The 16,492-nt window shown below is 47.6% G+C and overlaps 1 protein-coding gene across 1 annotated transcript in view; it reads right to left on the bottom strand.

Annotated features, from left to right (window-relative positions):
* DIP2C (DIP2 acetate--CoA ligase C (putative)) overlaps positions 1–16,492 on the bottom strand; it is a 366,491-nt gene that overhangs the window by 315,169 nt on the left and 34,830 nt on the right. The window lies entirely within an intron of this gene.

Below are 16,492 nucleotides of genomic sequence, written 5' to 3'. Positions count from 1 at the left end.
TGGGTGGGTGATTGGGTGGATGGATGGATAGTTGGATGGGTGAGGGGATGGAAGGATGGGTAGTTGGATGGGTGGGTGGGTGAGCAGATGGATGGATGGATGGATGGATGGGTGGGTGGGTGAGAGGGTAGATGGGTAGTTGGATGAGTGAGTGGATGGATGGATGGATGGGTGGGTGGTGGGTGGATGGGTAGATAGGTGGATGCTGAGAAATCCCTGAAAGGAGATACAATATTAAAAGAGGTCATTCCTGGCGGTGAGATTGTGTTTTTTGTCAAATAATTTTCAATTAATACTACTTAGTAACAGGAAAAAAATCAGTTGTTTTTGGTTTGTTTAAAAATGTTTTAGGAAATGTATGCTTTCCTAAAGCTTCTTGATCAGATATTTTTTATTGATTATGCTCATTCTCATTTATCCCAGAGTCAGTGTGACACAGTGGGAAAGTGCACCTTTTGAGTCCAAAAACCTAGTCCTGCCTTCACATCTGTAAAATGGAGATAGCATCTCCCCTTTCTACTCCAATGGGCCATGAAGACCATATGAAACCACACATGAGGAGCTTCCCGAGGCCTCAAAGCACTAACGTGACATAGAGACAGAGACAGATTTGGCTCCTCAGCTCCTCTTGGAAGCTCGGAAGCTTCCCCACTTAATGTGTACCTCACCCAAAAGGCACAGAAAATGCTGTATTAAATTTTTATATAGTTGCATTTTCACAGTATATGAATGCAAAAGGAGTACACCCTTGAGTGATTTGGAATCCACTCCAACCAACACCAGGCAGGCATGTGGTTCTTGCCTGCTAGCAAAGAGCAAAGCAACACAAGCCCAGCTCTGCACCCAGCCTAGTACAGGACTGCCTTCCAAAGTCAGCCGTAAGCCTTGACAAAGCCCATTTATAAACACTAAATATCCAAGATACATAACTAAGTAACTTACTAATTCAGGAAGGATTTACTAAGCAAACCCTAAGCAAGCGTTCGCCCCAGTGGGCACAAAGAAAATGACAAAATAACGTTAACAGTGCTAAGATGGAGATGCACACATGTCACCATGACAACACAGAGAGAGAAACAACTGCACTTGAGCCAGAGAGTTGGGTCCCAAGGAGCCCAGAGAACCCTAAGACCCTCCAGCCTCCGATGTCCTCTGGGTGCACTAGGCTGCACCCACACCCCTGCAGGCCTGGTCAGCAGCCCCCACCTTCACCCACCGAGGTTTCTAACAGCACAACCAACACCACTAGGACTCACTGTCTATCTTAAAGCAGACACCCAGGAAAGATCACCTCAAACTCTACTTTTGATAGATAATCTGCAGTTTAGATCCAGGCTCCAGATGACAACTCTGAAAATAAAAATATGTCAACCTAATTTACAGGCATATTTTCAGCTGGCCATTATTTATACTAATAATTACAAAACAACCTGAACTCTACTGCAGCTGGTGGACAACAAGCCTTCTATGATCCACTGGCCCACCAGCCTGATGGACCTGCCTGGCATCCCTCCATCTGCCCGTGCTGGTCAGACTGACATGAAGTCCCATGACGATGACTAACAGACGGTCACACACCAGCTTCAGCCCAGAGGAAACACCATGTAAACAGTTAAATACATCTTAAAAACAGGCAGCTGGCTGCAGGCAATTCCTGGATTAAATGTGGCTCAGGGGCTTCCCTGGTGGTGCAGTGGTTAAGAATCCGTCTGCCAATGCAGGGGACATGGGTTCAAGCCCTGATCTGGGAAGATCCCACATGCCACGGAGCAACTAAGCCCGTGCGCCACAACTACTGAGCCTGCACTCTAGAGTCTGCGAGCCACAACTACTGAAGCCCAGGTGCCTAGATCCCATGCTCCGCAACAAGAGAAGCCACTGCAGTGAGAAGCCCGCGCACTGCAACGAAGAGTAGCCCCCGCTCACCGCAACTAGAGAAAGCCTGCGCGCAGGAACGAAGACCCAACACAGCCAAAAATAAAATTAATAAAAATAAAAAAAATAAAAATAAAAAAGTGGCTCAGAGCGCTTCCCTAGCCGGCGTGGCTCCATGGGGAAGGAAACGTAGCTGGGCTCCACCTGGACCTGTAGGCTAAGCCACCAGCAGCCGACAAGACATCACTTTCCACAGCTTCCGAGGGCTGGCGAAGGACATGGGAGCTATGAACAGGAGGAGGAGGTTCGGGGGGAAATAGGAAAAAGCGCTCCTGAATTGACAGAAGATGTGAAGCCGCGCACGTCCTCACACACGCCTGCCAGACATCCTGCTGTCTCCATCGGGTAAGGGACATCAGTAGCTCCTAATCTGTCTAAATAAATACAGAGACCACCTTTCCAAATTGCACAGAATTTTTTATTACTTACAAATGGCGAACAGTTGCCTAAAATCCTCCCCCCAAAATTAAAGTTAACCTGAAATTGTATATAATAAAATTTATTTTTAAATGAAAACCCTTCAGCTTAAATTAAATACTGAAGGATACTGCATTAGACAGTAATAAAATAAAACAGTGAAGATGAATTACCATAGAAGCCCCCAGAAAAGGGCCTCTAAGCAACATGCCAAGATTTCCATAAACTGGACTCGAGAAGAGCTGCATCTAATGAAACACATGATGAGCCACTGGGTTCATCCCAAACTAACAAACTACTCAAATTGTACTCAAAAGTAAAGCAAGCTGATACACTGTGAATAAATGAAAACAAATAAGGAACCAGGATTTTGATGGGATGCTGCTTCCAAATTTCAATTAACTCTCAATCCTGTCACCATAAACATTCATTAAAAACAGCCATGGGGAGTCCCCTGGTGGCCTGGTGGTTAGGATTCCGGGCTTTCACTGCTGGGGCCTGGGGTCAATCCCTGATTGGGGAACTGAGATCCTAAGAGCCGCACGGTGTGGCCAAAAAACAAAAATAACGGCCACACTAGTTGAGAACCTGTGACGTGCGTACCTGTGATCTTCACAGCCACCATATGACTGAGGTAGAATTATGACTCCATTTCACAGATGGGAAAACAGAGGTAAGGACAGGTCACGGAACCTGCCACACAGCTGGTAAAGAGCAGCCACAACGGCTGCCAGGACCTGGGCCCATGCATCCGTTTAAACCAACCACCCGCCGCCCCCGACGGAACTCAGTTGTGTCCACTTGCCATCAGGTGCATCCACACAGGGGGCTGGAGTGGGTGCGGGGGACACCACCTGAGCAGCAGCCCCTGGAGGAACAGTCACAGTGCCACCTCCTCTTTCCACCTCACCTCTGCTTCTGGTCTCTTTCTCCTCCCCGCACACTTCATTTTTCTGCTCCTTTGTACCCAGAGCCCATGAAGTGGCTCCACCGCTTTAAAGAGTCTCAGCGCTGCCCCCAAAGATGCTCTGGCCTATTTGGGACAGGATAGGAGAGAGGGGGAAGTGCCAGCACAGAACAAGAGCCTGAAACCACCTACTGAGCCCGACTCAGGGGAGAACAGCCAAGGTCACAGACCCTGAGTCGAACTAAAACCTGTTTTTGCTTTTATGCTAGAACTCCCATTTTAGACCATTCATGAGCCAATCTGTTAATTTCCCCCAAGAATTGTTAGCATGTATTCTTTGGCTACAGACACCATTCTCCTATGAGTTACTGATAAGATCAAAAGCCGCCTTTTTTTTTTTTTTCCAAAAGCCTTCTATATCATACAAAACTCATCTCTCTGTCCTCCTGTCATTAAGGCAGATCTCATCACGTCACTCACTGAGGCAGGAGTTCTTCTGGGTCAAGAGGAAACCCGGCTCACGTAACAAGGGCCCTCGCCTTGTGGTACGAGGGAGCGGGCCTCGGGGAGCAGCACACACAACACCCTCACAGGCCACGCTGTCACCCACCAGCCTTCACGTGGCTTTCCTCCTAAAACCCAAGAAACTGCTTTGCCACTGGGCATCACGGGCGTGTCCCAGGCAAGAAGAGAGGGTGAGAGGGCTGGGGGTTGTTTGGTTTTTTATCCCAAAAGGGACACCCTCCCCAGGAACCCTGACAAACTCCTCATTCCCTAGAACCTGTCTCCCAGCCACTGCTCGTTGCAAAAATGAGTTTTAAGCTGAGCCCTCAGCTTCCCCGAACAAAACCAGGGATTTGTTCGTAGGAAGAAGGGAAAATGGGCATCTTCTTGGCGGCCAGCAGCCGAGAAGCCCCTGCGAGGAATCTCATCTTCCCCCCAACCGAGGTCACCGGCTGCCTCTGCTTCCACAGCCCCCGAGGAAGGTGGGTTTGCCTCACATATTAGCCATGGTCTATGGGAAATCCTTAGCCTCCATTAAGGCCAGGTGAACAGAGAGTGAGGTCACCAACAAAGATGCCTGCAACGCCAGCCTGGTCCACCCCTGCCGGGCACAAACAAGACAGCGTCTCTCAGCCACGACCGTTTGCAGCCGGCACAGAAGCACCTCGTGGGCAATGCTCGTGTGCACATATACACCGCAGGCCGGGCCCACCAGGTCCACCTCACTGCATCATCCCCACCTGACTGGAGCTTTGTTGCACACACAGTTTTTTCCCATGACTTAGGGGTTTACCCAGATACTAACATCTGAAAGGTTGTTCACATCGTCCTCAACCACATTCCAGGCACAGTTCTGAGTGCCTCACGTGTACTAACTTATTGCTACTTAATCAACAAGGAAACCAAGGCACAAAAAGGTTTAGTAACTACAGAAAATTACACTACTGCTAAGTAGCAGAACTAGGGTTCAAGACAATGTTAACCACATGTCGACCTCGTTCTCTATGCTGAAATAACATCCAGAATTAACAAGATAAAATATCACTACGTAAACAAAGCAAAGGTGGCCTCTAAGTACAGCCCTGGGTGGTTTATTTCTTTACTGCAGGCTGAGACCCATTAGCTCAAAAGTCTGCCAGCACCAAACTCAAACTTTTCACACATCCAATAATGTTTAAATAGCCCAAACAAGCATATTCTAGCCACTGAGAGCCTGCTGCTCTGCCCAGCAATGGGCTCTGTGCCAGGTGGGGACAGGATGGAGGTGCAGACGGGGACCACACCCTTCGTCCAGGGCAGGCCCAAACCGGAGGGTCAGACAGGCCACGGCACACAGCCACCCTGCAGGAGCCCTGCAGGGTCGAAAAATGTTACCCAGCAAAAATGGGTGGAGCAGGGACCCTGTCAGAGAAAAGGAAGGGCCTGATTAAAGAGAGGGGAAGGGAGCATCCTGAGTCTCCAGGAACCACCAACAGTTTCCTTCAGCCAAACCTGCAGGGTTCCTCAGCCTCAGGGCTACCAACACCTGGTCACCTGCCGTGGGGATGTCCTCTGCTCTGCAGGGTGTGTAGCAGCTTCCCTCTCTCTCCCCACAGGTGCCAGCGTCACTCCAACCGCAGCCCCAACAATCAAAAATACCTCCAGGGCTTCCCTGGTGGCGCACTGGTTAAGAATACACCTGCCAATGCAGGGGGCACGGGTTCAAGCCCTGGTCCGGGAAGATCTCACATGCAAAGAAGCAGCTAAGCCCGTGTGCCACAACTACTGAGCCTGTGCTGTAGAGCCCGCAAGCCACAACTACTGAGCCCACGTGCCACAACTACTGAAGGCTGAGCACCTAGAGCCCATGCTCCACAACAAGAGAAGCCACCACAATTAGAAGCCCGCGCACCACAACGAAGCGTAGCCCCCGCTCACTGCAACTAAAGAAAGCCTGCACATGGCAACGAAGACCCAATGCAGCCAAAAATAAATTAATTAAATAAATAAATTAAAAAAAAAAGATACCTCCAGAAACATCCCATGTCCCCTGCCCTGGGCGCCAAGGCCAGGAACCACTGGGCCCAGCAGGTGGACGAGGCGGATTCGTGGAGTGTGGGCTTGGAGGGCTCTGAGCAGCTTAAGAGGAAATGTGTTTTCTGTTTCTGTGGGGTTTGCTCCCAGGAATGGCATGATCAGCGCTCTCCTTAGGACAGCAGGTGCAAGAGATTACAGAAGAGATGGCCCATCTAGATCCTCATCGCCTGGGTCCACGGAGAAGAAGGCAGAGGCTCGAAACATGGTGGCAGTGGGGAGCCAGAGAACACACGGGCCGTGGGAGCCACCATGCCTGACCCTCAGGTCTGCGCATGCCAGGGGCCCTCGGTCACCTGGTGTGGGGATTCTTACAGTGACCCTGAGAGGTGGCTGTGACTGTCCCTTTCTCCAGAGGAAGAAATTGGTCCAAAATCAACACAAGGATACGGGTTCATCTCAAAGCCTGGGTCCCTCCTGGGCATCAGGGCCACCCTGGACACAGACCCGCCCCTGGGGCTGCAAGAATGGAGGTGGGGAGCCCAAGATCCAACCCCCCTCCACCTGCCAGAGGCCAGGTCGAGGGTGGCTACCCACACAGACACCGCCAATCAGACACTTCATAGATGGACTTGGGCTTGAAGGATGATGCTCAGGCCTGACTATGTGGAAAATGGGTCCACTGTTCCTGTGGATCAGACTCAATGTCGTTGCTGGGCTGCCACCTGGGGGTCACCAAACGTGAGTCACAGGAGGTGTCCTCAAGGAGGGGCTGAGACCAGAGCGCTTTATGGAAAGCTAACCACCAGTTCTGTGTTAAGTTCGTTCTAACTAGATCTGCACTAAATTCTTCCCAAGTTTTGGTATTCTGAGCTGAGGGCAAGAGACAGGTTCCATGTGGGAAGTGGGCCCTGGCACATCCGTCTCCAGGGGTGGCACCTGCTCCCCAAGGGGCTGCTGAAGAGCGTTTGCTTTCTCATCCATAAAACAGCAAAGCTGGACCCAACTATCCTGGCACTGTAAAAATCTGTGTTGTAAAATCAAAGGTGCTGACAGACTCGGCCCACATCTCTACCCCAAGAAACACATGAGGTTAATGAAACCACACAATTAGCACCAATCAGAACGGAACTGCTTTGCTTTTCTGGTGTTTCTCTTTGTTTAAATAATCAAAGATACTTGTACACAAGGAAAAACTGCACTATGGAGCTGAACAAAAAAAAAACAATTTTCTTTCTAATTAAAGATTTTTAAATTCTCCCATATACTTTCTTTAATAGTTGTAATTATAGCCCTATTTCATGTTAAGCACTTCAACTAAATGAGAGGTTAATTATACAGCCTGTGGTAATTATGAAAAGTAAAATAACATATAAAATGTCATAATGAATAATTAATAAGACCTCTTTGATCTGGTTCAGACCAGGGTTGCAGAGCTAACAGGCTCCGTCTGTCTCTTTGGTATGGGGACAATCTCACTACATAAATCAAGTATCTGGTACCAAAAGCAGGAGTTCATAATAAGCATTTAACCTTGCCTTAAAAATAAAGGTAAGAAGTTCTGATTTGTTTCATACTTAAACAGATATCCCAACAGTGAGGCATGGTGACTAACGTACCTTGTGGTACAGAACAAAGACAATATATTTGTGGCAGATGTTCTAGGATTCCCTTCTACATCCTGCTAGACTGTGTTATAGGGTCCTCACATGACATGAAAACCTTCAGGAAATAGACAATGTGGTAAACACGAAAGTAGCAGCAAGGAGGGACCTTGCCCTCAAAGAACATTAAGACTTCTTAGTGGGTAAAATAATTAATTCACGTTAACTCAAATCAATAATTAAAATTATTTCATATATTATTAATTTAATTAAAGTAACAAATTAATTCAAACAACGCACATTATTAAAATTATTTCAATTATGAATTTAATTTTAAGTAATTAAAATTAATGCAAATTGTTTCAATTATTTAATTAATGTAGTAAAATAAGTCAATTTTTAAAAGTACCATTTTCCTTGGAACTTTCTATTTGTTGCATTTCACATCTTCTAGGGGAAGCATAGTGAGTATTCTGGAATCTTATTTTCCCAGGCTTTTCTCTGTCCCTTGGGGCATTTACAGCTTTGTAGCAATCTCCATTTTAATTTAATCTGCATAAGAATATATCATCAGCAGGGACTCCATTTTGATGCAAGAAGAGTGACACCCATGATCACATTTGAAACACAGTTAACTATCAATGTTAATACTGTTTTAATGTGTCACTCTGTGACAACCAGCAGCTACACCAGGAGCAGAACAGTCCACAGAAGGTCCTGAAACACTTTCACAAGAGCCTTCCTTAAGGAGTGGACCTTTAGAGGGAACGCTAAGGATTTTTTCAAACTAATTTTACATTGAGACAAATCTTTATCAAACGTTCGTTCACTCAATGCTAAACACCCCCTTCTCCAGCCACCCCTTAAGAGGCATCTAAAATTCAGGAAAGGAGTAACCTTTTCAATATGTACTTCAGTGATGTATTCCGAGGCAGAGGGCTTTTCACCTCCACATCATTACGTATGAAGCTCGGTGAAGGCATTTTAATATTTTTATACAGGCCCAGGATAGAAAGCAAAGCATCACTTCCACTCGAATACTCTACTTAAAATGTAATTTCCCAATAAGTAAACCACCAACATTCCATAACCAATATTCCAAAGGACTTCTGAAACCTTTAGAAACTAGTGAGTAGGATCAAATGTTATTTTTAATTTTGGTGTTGGGGAGAATAGAGAGCACATGAGTAAATTAAAATAATGAAATTAATAAAAGAGAGGGTGTAATTCTATAAAGCAACATTGAAGCAGGTTTCAGAAAAGGCAGACTGAGGTCATAAAAACACGGAGGGTCCCTTTTCTATTGAGGTCTGAGATGAGATAAACTATTAAGATGAAGAATGTTATTTGGGTGAGTTATAACTCTTATCTCAGAAAGGTAGTGAGGACCAGCCCACTAACTTTGGCACCACCGGGGGCAGGACCACCCGGGGCAGGACCAGCCAGGGCAGGACCAGAGCTCAGCTGGGTGGCTTCTGCCTGGGAGCCGCTCAACCTAGTCACCCATCATCACACTGAACTCGAAACTGTTTCTGCAGAAGCACCTTCAAGGGGACAAGCACCCAGTCCTTCCATTTCGGTGGAGATCTAGCTGGTGATGGCTGTTTTTAGGACACTTTTAATAAAATACTTTATCCTAAAATGACTCTACATTCCTTCGCGTTGCTTCAATGTTTGGGCACACGTCACATCCCTGTCCTGGGTGCCTTTTCAAGGGAGACCTGGGTCCATGTGTGCTCTGGGATGCAGACACTGGTCAGGAGGAGGGACACCGGGGGACAGCGTCTCTCTCGACACTTGGTAAAATGAAAAGAGCTGATGTTCTGACTGACAACCATGCCACCGTCACCACCAGGACATTTTACTGTGACTTACTCATTGGGAAACCCTACCCAAAGCAGGTGGCTGGCACACGGGGAGGGAGCCACAAAGGGTACCTGTGAATCAATGTGAAGAAATGTGTTCAAATCCCCAAAGAGAGGCACATGCACAGCTCTTCTCCTTAAACCCTTGTCTCTCTCCTGGCTTCGCCTCTTGTAAGGACGATTCTATGGTCCCAGCAGCCCAACCTCCTCCCAGAAGGTCCCCCCAGATAGTCTCCACTATCTCAAACTGTCTCGGGTTAGCCTGGCCTGAGTTCCACTGGTGATGAGACTTACATTTATAAACCCTAGTAATCAAAGAACATGAAGCCTTCCCATCTGGGCAGTCTTGTTTCAGTAACCAAATTAGCAGCATTTCATTGGCAGAAACACCAACAAAAATATCAGCGTCTACATAATGCCTCCTTCTAGACACTCAGACCCCACACTCACAGCACACCCAGGGGAACTGCCTTATTCCCTTCACTTCTAACCTCTCCTGACATCGTATCTCTGAGCTTCACAATGTGTCATTTTCCACCTGCCTGTATGAACCAGCTGCACTAACCAGCCTCTACTCACAGTGGTAGGAGCTCATGAATATTCAAAGTGACACCAGAGAGTAGGAAGGTCCTAGCTGGAAATGTCCCCCCTCCCTTTCTTCCAGGGATGCCAAGTGAGCCTCTTCAGTGGTTGAGGGTGTTGGCACTGAACTAACCTTCGATCTAGCCCAGGCCACTGCTTAACATTCATGTAGAAATGATGAACCACCAAACAACTAAAGTTCCTTAGGAAAAGATGTTCATGAAACTGTCAACATCCTAAACTCTTCTGAAAGCAGCACAGAAGTATTGCATAAAACATAAAGCAAATTTGATCAAAAGTTTGTCCTCAACAATCCACCTACATAAATCTTTATTTCAAATTGGCCCCAAACTCTTCAAGATTCAAACAGCCTGCGATGATGGTGTCTAGGAGCAATCATAAACACGCAAGATTTAAGCAAACTTTCCAGTTTCACTGAATCTAGCTCAGGAATTCACCTTGAGAAGAGTGGTCCCCTTGACACACAAAACACACAAAGAGGAGTTTACAAACAGTGGTAGCAGACACCCCCCTTCCAACCTGAGAGAAACAGGGAGACAGGGAGAATGTCACAGATTTTTATCATCACTAATGCTGAAGAAACTCACAGTATAAATTGCTGAGTGTTTCTGATTTAACGTAATAAAAAGAGGTTACTCTTCACGCCCCCCCCCCAAAAAAAAACTATATACACACACCAGGAGTAGCTCTGACAATTTCCTGGCTGTTTATAAACAGGCTGTTGATATAAAGGAACTACAGCTATGGGACTGATTTTCTACAGGTACAAACCCTGTCCGAAAGGCCCACTTAGGTGGCTAAATGGACTCTGTTCTTCCTGACAGAAAATATCACCAGCGTTGGGGCAGCATGTCTAGGACAGTTGGACCGATGTCCAAGTAGGACACTGAACGAAGACCCAGGGCTCAGGCAGAGGAGAGGGGCCGGTGGTTTATTTCAGACAAAAACAAACAGCAGCAGAGTGGCAGGGTCACGGTGAATAGGCAAGGAGCACTTGTAGCACTGAGTGAGCTGAGCTGGAACGGAGATGTCTGCCCCGTGCATCTCCTGTTCTTCCAAACAGGGAGGAAATGACCGCAGGACACAGGCCTGCCGCTGTCAGGAAAGGCGCAGAGACAGACCAAGCAGGATCACCCTCCGCCTCCCTGGAGTCTGGAGCCAAGGCCACCTTGGGGGCTGCACAAACCAGTGGGTCCTGAGAGCCATGCCCAGGAGGGGTTCCGAGCCCCCAGGGAGAGGGGGTCTTGAGCCCCCTGGGGGAGGAGACAGACGGTTCCTTCGGTCACCCGTCCAGGGCACGGTTACAGGGCACCCACTGCAGCCAGTGCTCTAGCTGGGTGATCCCAGCTCTGGCTGACCCTGAGGAAGGCGCAGTCCAGTGGGGAGCGAGGCACAGACACCCGCGCCGTGAAGGGCACAGGAAGGGCACACAGAGGGCCACCCTCAGGGGTCGAGCACAGTCGTTTCTAGCCCAGGGTGTAAAGATGACCGTTGACACGGACCAACTCAAACAAAATGTCTGTATCTGAGGGAAACTGTTAATATAGACATTAAAACAGGCAGTGCTTTAATTTTTATAAATTGTTTCTCTAACCAATTCTCCAATTTTTAAGACAATCCACACTAAATAGATATTTTTAGTATCATTTACACTTTTAACTATGCACAAAATAATTTTATGAGAAAGGAAAACTACATGGGAAACCCAAAGGGAAGAAATCCTACAATGAATCATGAGAACCACATCACAAATACTTACACAAACATACCCTATATCTCAATCCAAAAGTGCAGCTTGATATTTTCTCTTAATTTCCAGATTTCTTATTTTCTCCTACTTTTAAACATACTAAAAAATTGAAAGGACTCTACAATGAAAGTACCCAAACTTCCCCCACGTGGATCCGACAACTGTTAATATTTAGTTATGTTTACTTTGTCATCTACTGACCCACCCACCCACCCGCCATCCAACCAGCATCTCCCTTCCCCCAGGCCCACTGAAGTGTAAGTGGGAGATTTCTAACTGCTCACCCCTAACTCCTCAGCCAGACATTTCCTAAGAAGTAGGATACTACACAACCACAAACCATCATCACACATAAGATAATTAACAATAATTTCATATTATCATTGTCCACTTTATAATCAAATTAGCTCAATTAACCCAAAAATGTCTCTTACAGCTGTTTCTTCTCCAAACCATCCAACCCAGGTCACAGCTGCATTTGGTTATTCTCTTTTCACTGTTAACAGTCCCCACCCCTCCCCGTACCCCACCCCACATTCTCTATTTCCCATGGTCCTCACTTTTTCACGAGTCCCAGGCAGCTGTCTCGAAGAACGTCACTACTCTAGACGGTCTCTTCCTCAGCAGTTACCATGCTGTTCCTCTCCCCACCCACACCTCCCGCTCACAAGAATCCAGGTAAACTCTTCAGAGCAACCTGGCTGACTAGGGTCACGTACTGCCTACCACAGTGCAGAATCACGGCCACCCCACCCTGATAAATCACAAATAGCTTTCGAGGGATGCTGGATGGGTGTCTTGCCCACAAAGTCTGAAAAGCTCAGGCGCGCTTCACGCTGCATCCCACCGGAGACAGGTGCTGCCCCGTCAGGGCACCAGGGCTGCCTGCTCAGTAGTCAGCAGCCTCTTTACCGAGAAGTGCATTTCCCTCTTTTCAGTTAGTTCCCAGCTACCACCCCTATCCACCCACACACACACACACACACACACTTCCAGCATCCAGGGAAGACCCTCACCAGAATCAGCCACCATGCTGGGCTTAAAGATGCTGACTGACCACTTCCATCACTTCCTCCTGGACCTGCCTCAGTAAATAAGAGATCCTTTCCCAGCTCACCCCTTCCCTTTTGCTTTACATGTGGACTTTTATTTGTTTTTTTTAACTTGTGAACTTTTATTTCTTCAGTGCCATGTGGTGAGTGATAATCACTGTTTTGACACACAAAATTTGGCATTAACTTCTGCTCTTGTGTAAGTATTGCTGTGAAAACATAACATGTAATAAGGTGATATTTACATTATTTTTACAAGGCATACTTACAAGGCTTTATGTATCACAAGATGATTTAAGTGATCCTAATCTGCATTTCTCCAGGACTTAGGGCTGTTTTTTCCAGACCTATTTCCTACACCACTAACACGCCAAGGTCCGTGGGGAAAGCATTTATCTGAGTATTTGGTAAACATTCCCCTCATGCTATAAAACTCTCCTGAAAAGAGAGCACAGCCAAGGCTGCAGGGCCCCTCACCTGCGTTTGTAGGACACTCAACCACAGATGCTGACGTGGAAGACACAAGCAGTGTGGGTCTTCATTCTCCACAAGGTTTTTTCCCCCCACAGATATTTGAGAGATTTCCTTCCAACCTTCTCAGTATTCTTCAATGGCTACGGTCACAGATTTCATCCACATGTTTTTTCCTCCAAATACTTCTATATTCCTCATACAATATTACCTTAATTTTTCTCCATGACAAATTACACGATGCCCATCGGAATAAGTGTCAAGTTTCAAAGACGGGACAAAAACCAGGTCAGGTCATACTGTTACGTCAGATTCTAGACGGTTCCCAAACAGGGAAGGAAGCGGCATAGTCCTCCTGGATGTTTGAGGCAACAAAACGTGAGAGCCAAGTCATCACCTGACGAAAAAGGCCACCAATTCGCAGAAGACAGTGCTTGTGCTTCTGAGACAGCTCAGGATGACGTGGAAAGAAAGAGGCTTTAGACACATGAACGCAAGCATCTTCCCAAAGGGCCAACGACCCACACCCACCACTTCCATCCAAGACTGCCCAGTGTTCCTTGTTCTGGTAGGTGATTGTAAATTCCAGGATCTCCCGTGTTTTCACTGCTCAGAAGGCCAAAATCACTGTTAAATTCATTTTCTCTCTTTTCCAAAGTTTAACAAGGGAGATTTAACTAAAAGAGATAACTAATCTGGTAGGAAATAACCAAATCTCTTGCCCAAGGACTACCTCCAAAACAGAATGTGAATATCTCCTGACCCTTCCTTCATTCTGAGAAACTGTGGGCACACGGCCCCGACTCACGCAGAACATGTGTGAGCATCGGGCAAGAAGGGCCTGCCATCACCCGTGTGCCGAATCTGAGAAAACAATTTCTAGTAAAAATAAAACACAACTACTGTGCCAAAGCATCTTACTTAATTATCTCTAAGCCAAATTCTAAGTGCATTCTTATTCCAGAGATAGAGAGAAGTAACTGTTTAAAAATATCTATGGGGCTTCCCTGGTGGCGCAGTGGTTGAGAGTCCGCCTGCCGATGCAGGGGATACGGGTTCGTGCCCCGGTCTGGGAAGATCCCACATGCTGTGGAGCGGCTGGGCCCGTGAGCCATGGCCGCTGGGCCTGCTCGTCCGGAGCCTGTGCTCCGCGGTGGGAGAGGCCACAACAGTGAGAGGCCCACATACCGCAAAAAAAAAAAAAAAAAAAAAAAAAAAAAAAATATCTATGAACAGTGACTAGGGAACTAGGACAGAAGCATCCAATCCATGATTGATGAATAAATGAATTTCAAAAATTTTGAGAAGAGTACATGCTATTTAGGAAAATGCTATATAATTTGACATCCTAACTATACAGCTGCTCCTTCATACTCAGAGCAGGTTTTGCTTCAGTTAACTGAAGAAAAGGTAAATACTTCTAATGAGAAACCAGAAGTCTTTACAAAGAGTAATATCATAGTGCAATCCAATCGTGCATGATAATTTAGCCCAAATATTTAAATTCCCAAAGCACAGTTCTTGCAAAACAAGACATTAACATGAATAAATACATCACCTTTAGCAACACAAGAAAACAGAAGCTTCTCCTGGGAGGTGACAGGGCTGTAGTACCGCGAGTTGCAGGCAGAGGCTACCTCCCATCGTGGTGATAAACGTGCCAGAGCCAGGCAGCCTCCTGCCCACATCTGGACGTTCTGCTAACAGCAGCTGGGGTCCTGGCGCCCCGGACAGCATGCTTCCTGGCCCTCTGCCCTTTGGAGCAGGCAGTGCGCCCACTGTAGACGAGGCTGAGGCCTGATAAGCTGGAACCCTGGTCCAGGCCACACACAGGAGTAGACTTACTAGATCTCATCCTGACATGGGCAGGAAGCTTGGCTGCCGGGCCGCCGCCTCCTCCATGCCTGAGCCCCCCATCCCATCCCCCACGAACCCACAGACTCCGCAGCCAGAGGTCTGCCCTCCCCCACAGGGCCCCACCCTGCCTGACTGTTCCCCAGACGGAGGGCCCAGGCCATGTGCAGAGGGCACCCAGGTGACATGGGTGACCATGCCCAGACAGGCTGCCACCTCCTGCCCAGGCTGCCAGAGGCCTTGCCTGGTCCTCAATTTGCTTCCTGGTCTCCATAGACGGAGAAGTGCATCCACACAGTAGCAAAAAGCAGCCTTTAGAAGTAACGTCCACAGAGACAACACTCCCAGACGCCAGGGTCCCGAGCACTGGTGACAGGACAGCCACAGCTGCAGCTCTGGCCTGGGAGCCTCACCTCGGGAAATCAGCTCGCGGTAAAAACAACCCTGGCACGCGGCACTGAGAGCCAGGCCACCCTGAAACCAGCACAGCAGGTGGACCTCAAATTCCACACCGCCAGGAGGGGCTGGTGGGAAGAGGACAGAGAAACGGCAAGGCCTGCCTCAGACAGCGGCCCCGCCAGCCACAGGCCATGGAGACAGAGACGCCCTGACCCTGAAGGGCCCGTGTCAAGGCAACGGAGAGCACGTGACCAAAAGGGGCTGGGTGCGTGCACATGCATAGCACGTGTGTGAACATGCACTATCACAGGATCATATGGCCACGTTTCTCTTCTGTGACTTTGTTACATCCCAGTTGGCATACTGAGACTTTCTTAAGATATAGATTCTTCCACCCTTCCTATCAAAAAAAGGGGGTGTGGGGAATAGGTCCAAGATCATTCCCGACAAATTACTGATAGTTGAAGTGAAAAATCTGTTCTAATCTAAAAGGATCTCAAGGTCACACCACATTCCTCTAGGTCAGACCTGAGACACGCCTTCACCCACCCCACAGCCTGTGTGATCTCAGAGGATTCGCTCCTGAGGATGGTTTACAGGGCAAACCCCTGAGGCGCATTTGTGCTCTGAGGTCACTGGAGCTGGGGCGTTGGGACCTATGGGCAGGCCAACCACACAGTAACTCTAACCAAAGAACAGCCGGGCAACTCAGTCTGTCCTGCTCACTGCGTCACCGTACTTGTGGCTTTTGTTCAGTAATCCAGACCCCAGGACCCTCCTACCAGCTCACGGAAACACCCTTCTCTCCTGCTGGGCTCCCGAGAAAATGTCAGTTGGTCGACACTCGGCAGGCTATGGGTGTAGTCCTGCTAGACCGCTTGTATTCTAACTGACCAGGGTGAATGGTTTCATATCCTGCTCCAATATGCAAAGACAGGAAGTACAGAGCTCACTATAATTCCAAACAGTGCCTACCAATTTGAAATCTTTTCTAAACACGATGAAAGAAATCATTTTTCTTACCAAACCTATTTTAAGAAAACGTTTCTATTTTTCTGCCACACAATACTGTAACTAGCTGTTTCAGAACCTGGCCTCTTTACGTTGGAAATTCAGCA

The sequence above is a fragment of the Lipotes vexillifer genome, unplaced genomic scaffold (assembly GCF_000442215.2).
Source record: "Lipotes vexillifer unplaced genomic scaffold, Lipotes_vexillifer_v1.1 scaffold646, whole genome shotgun sequence".
Lineage (NCBI taxonomy): Eukaryota > Metazoa > Chordata > Mammalia > Artiodactyla > Lipotidae > Lipotes > Lipotes vexillifer.
The sequence above is the reverse complement of the archived record's forward strand: the minus strand, read 5'-3'. Positions and strand labels throughout refer to the sequence as shown.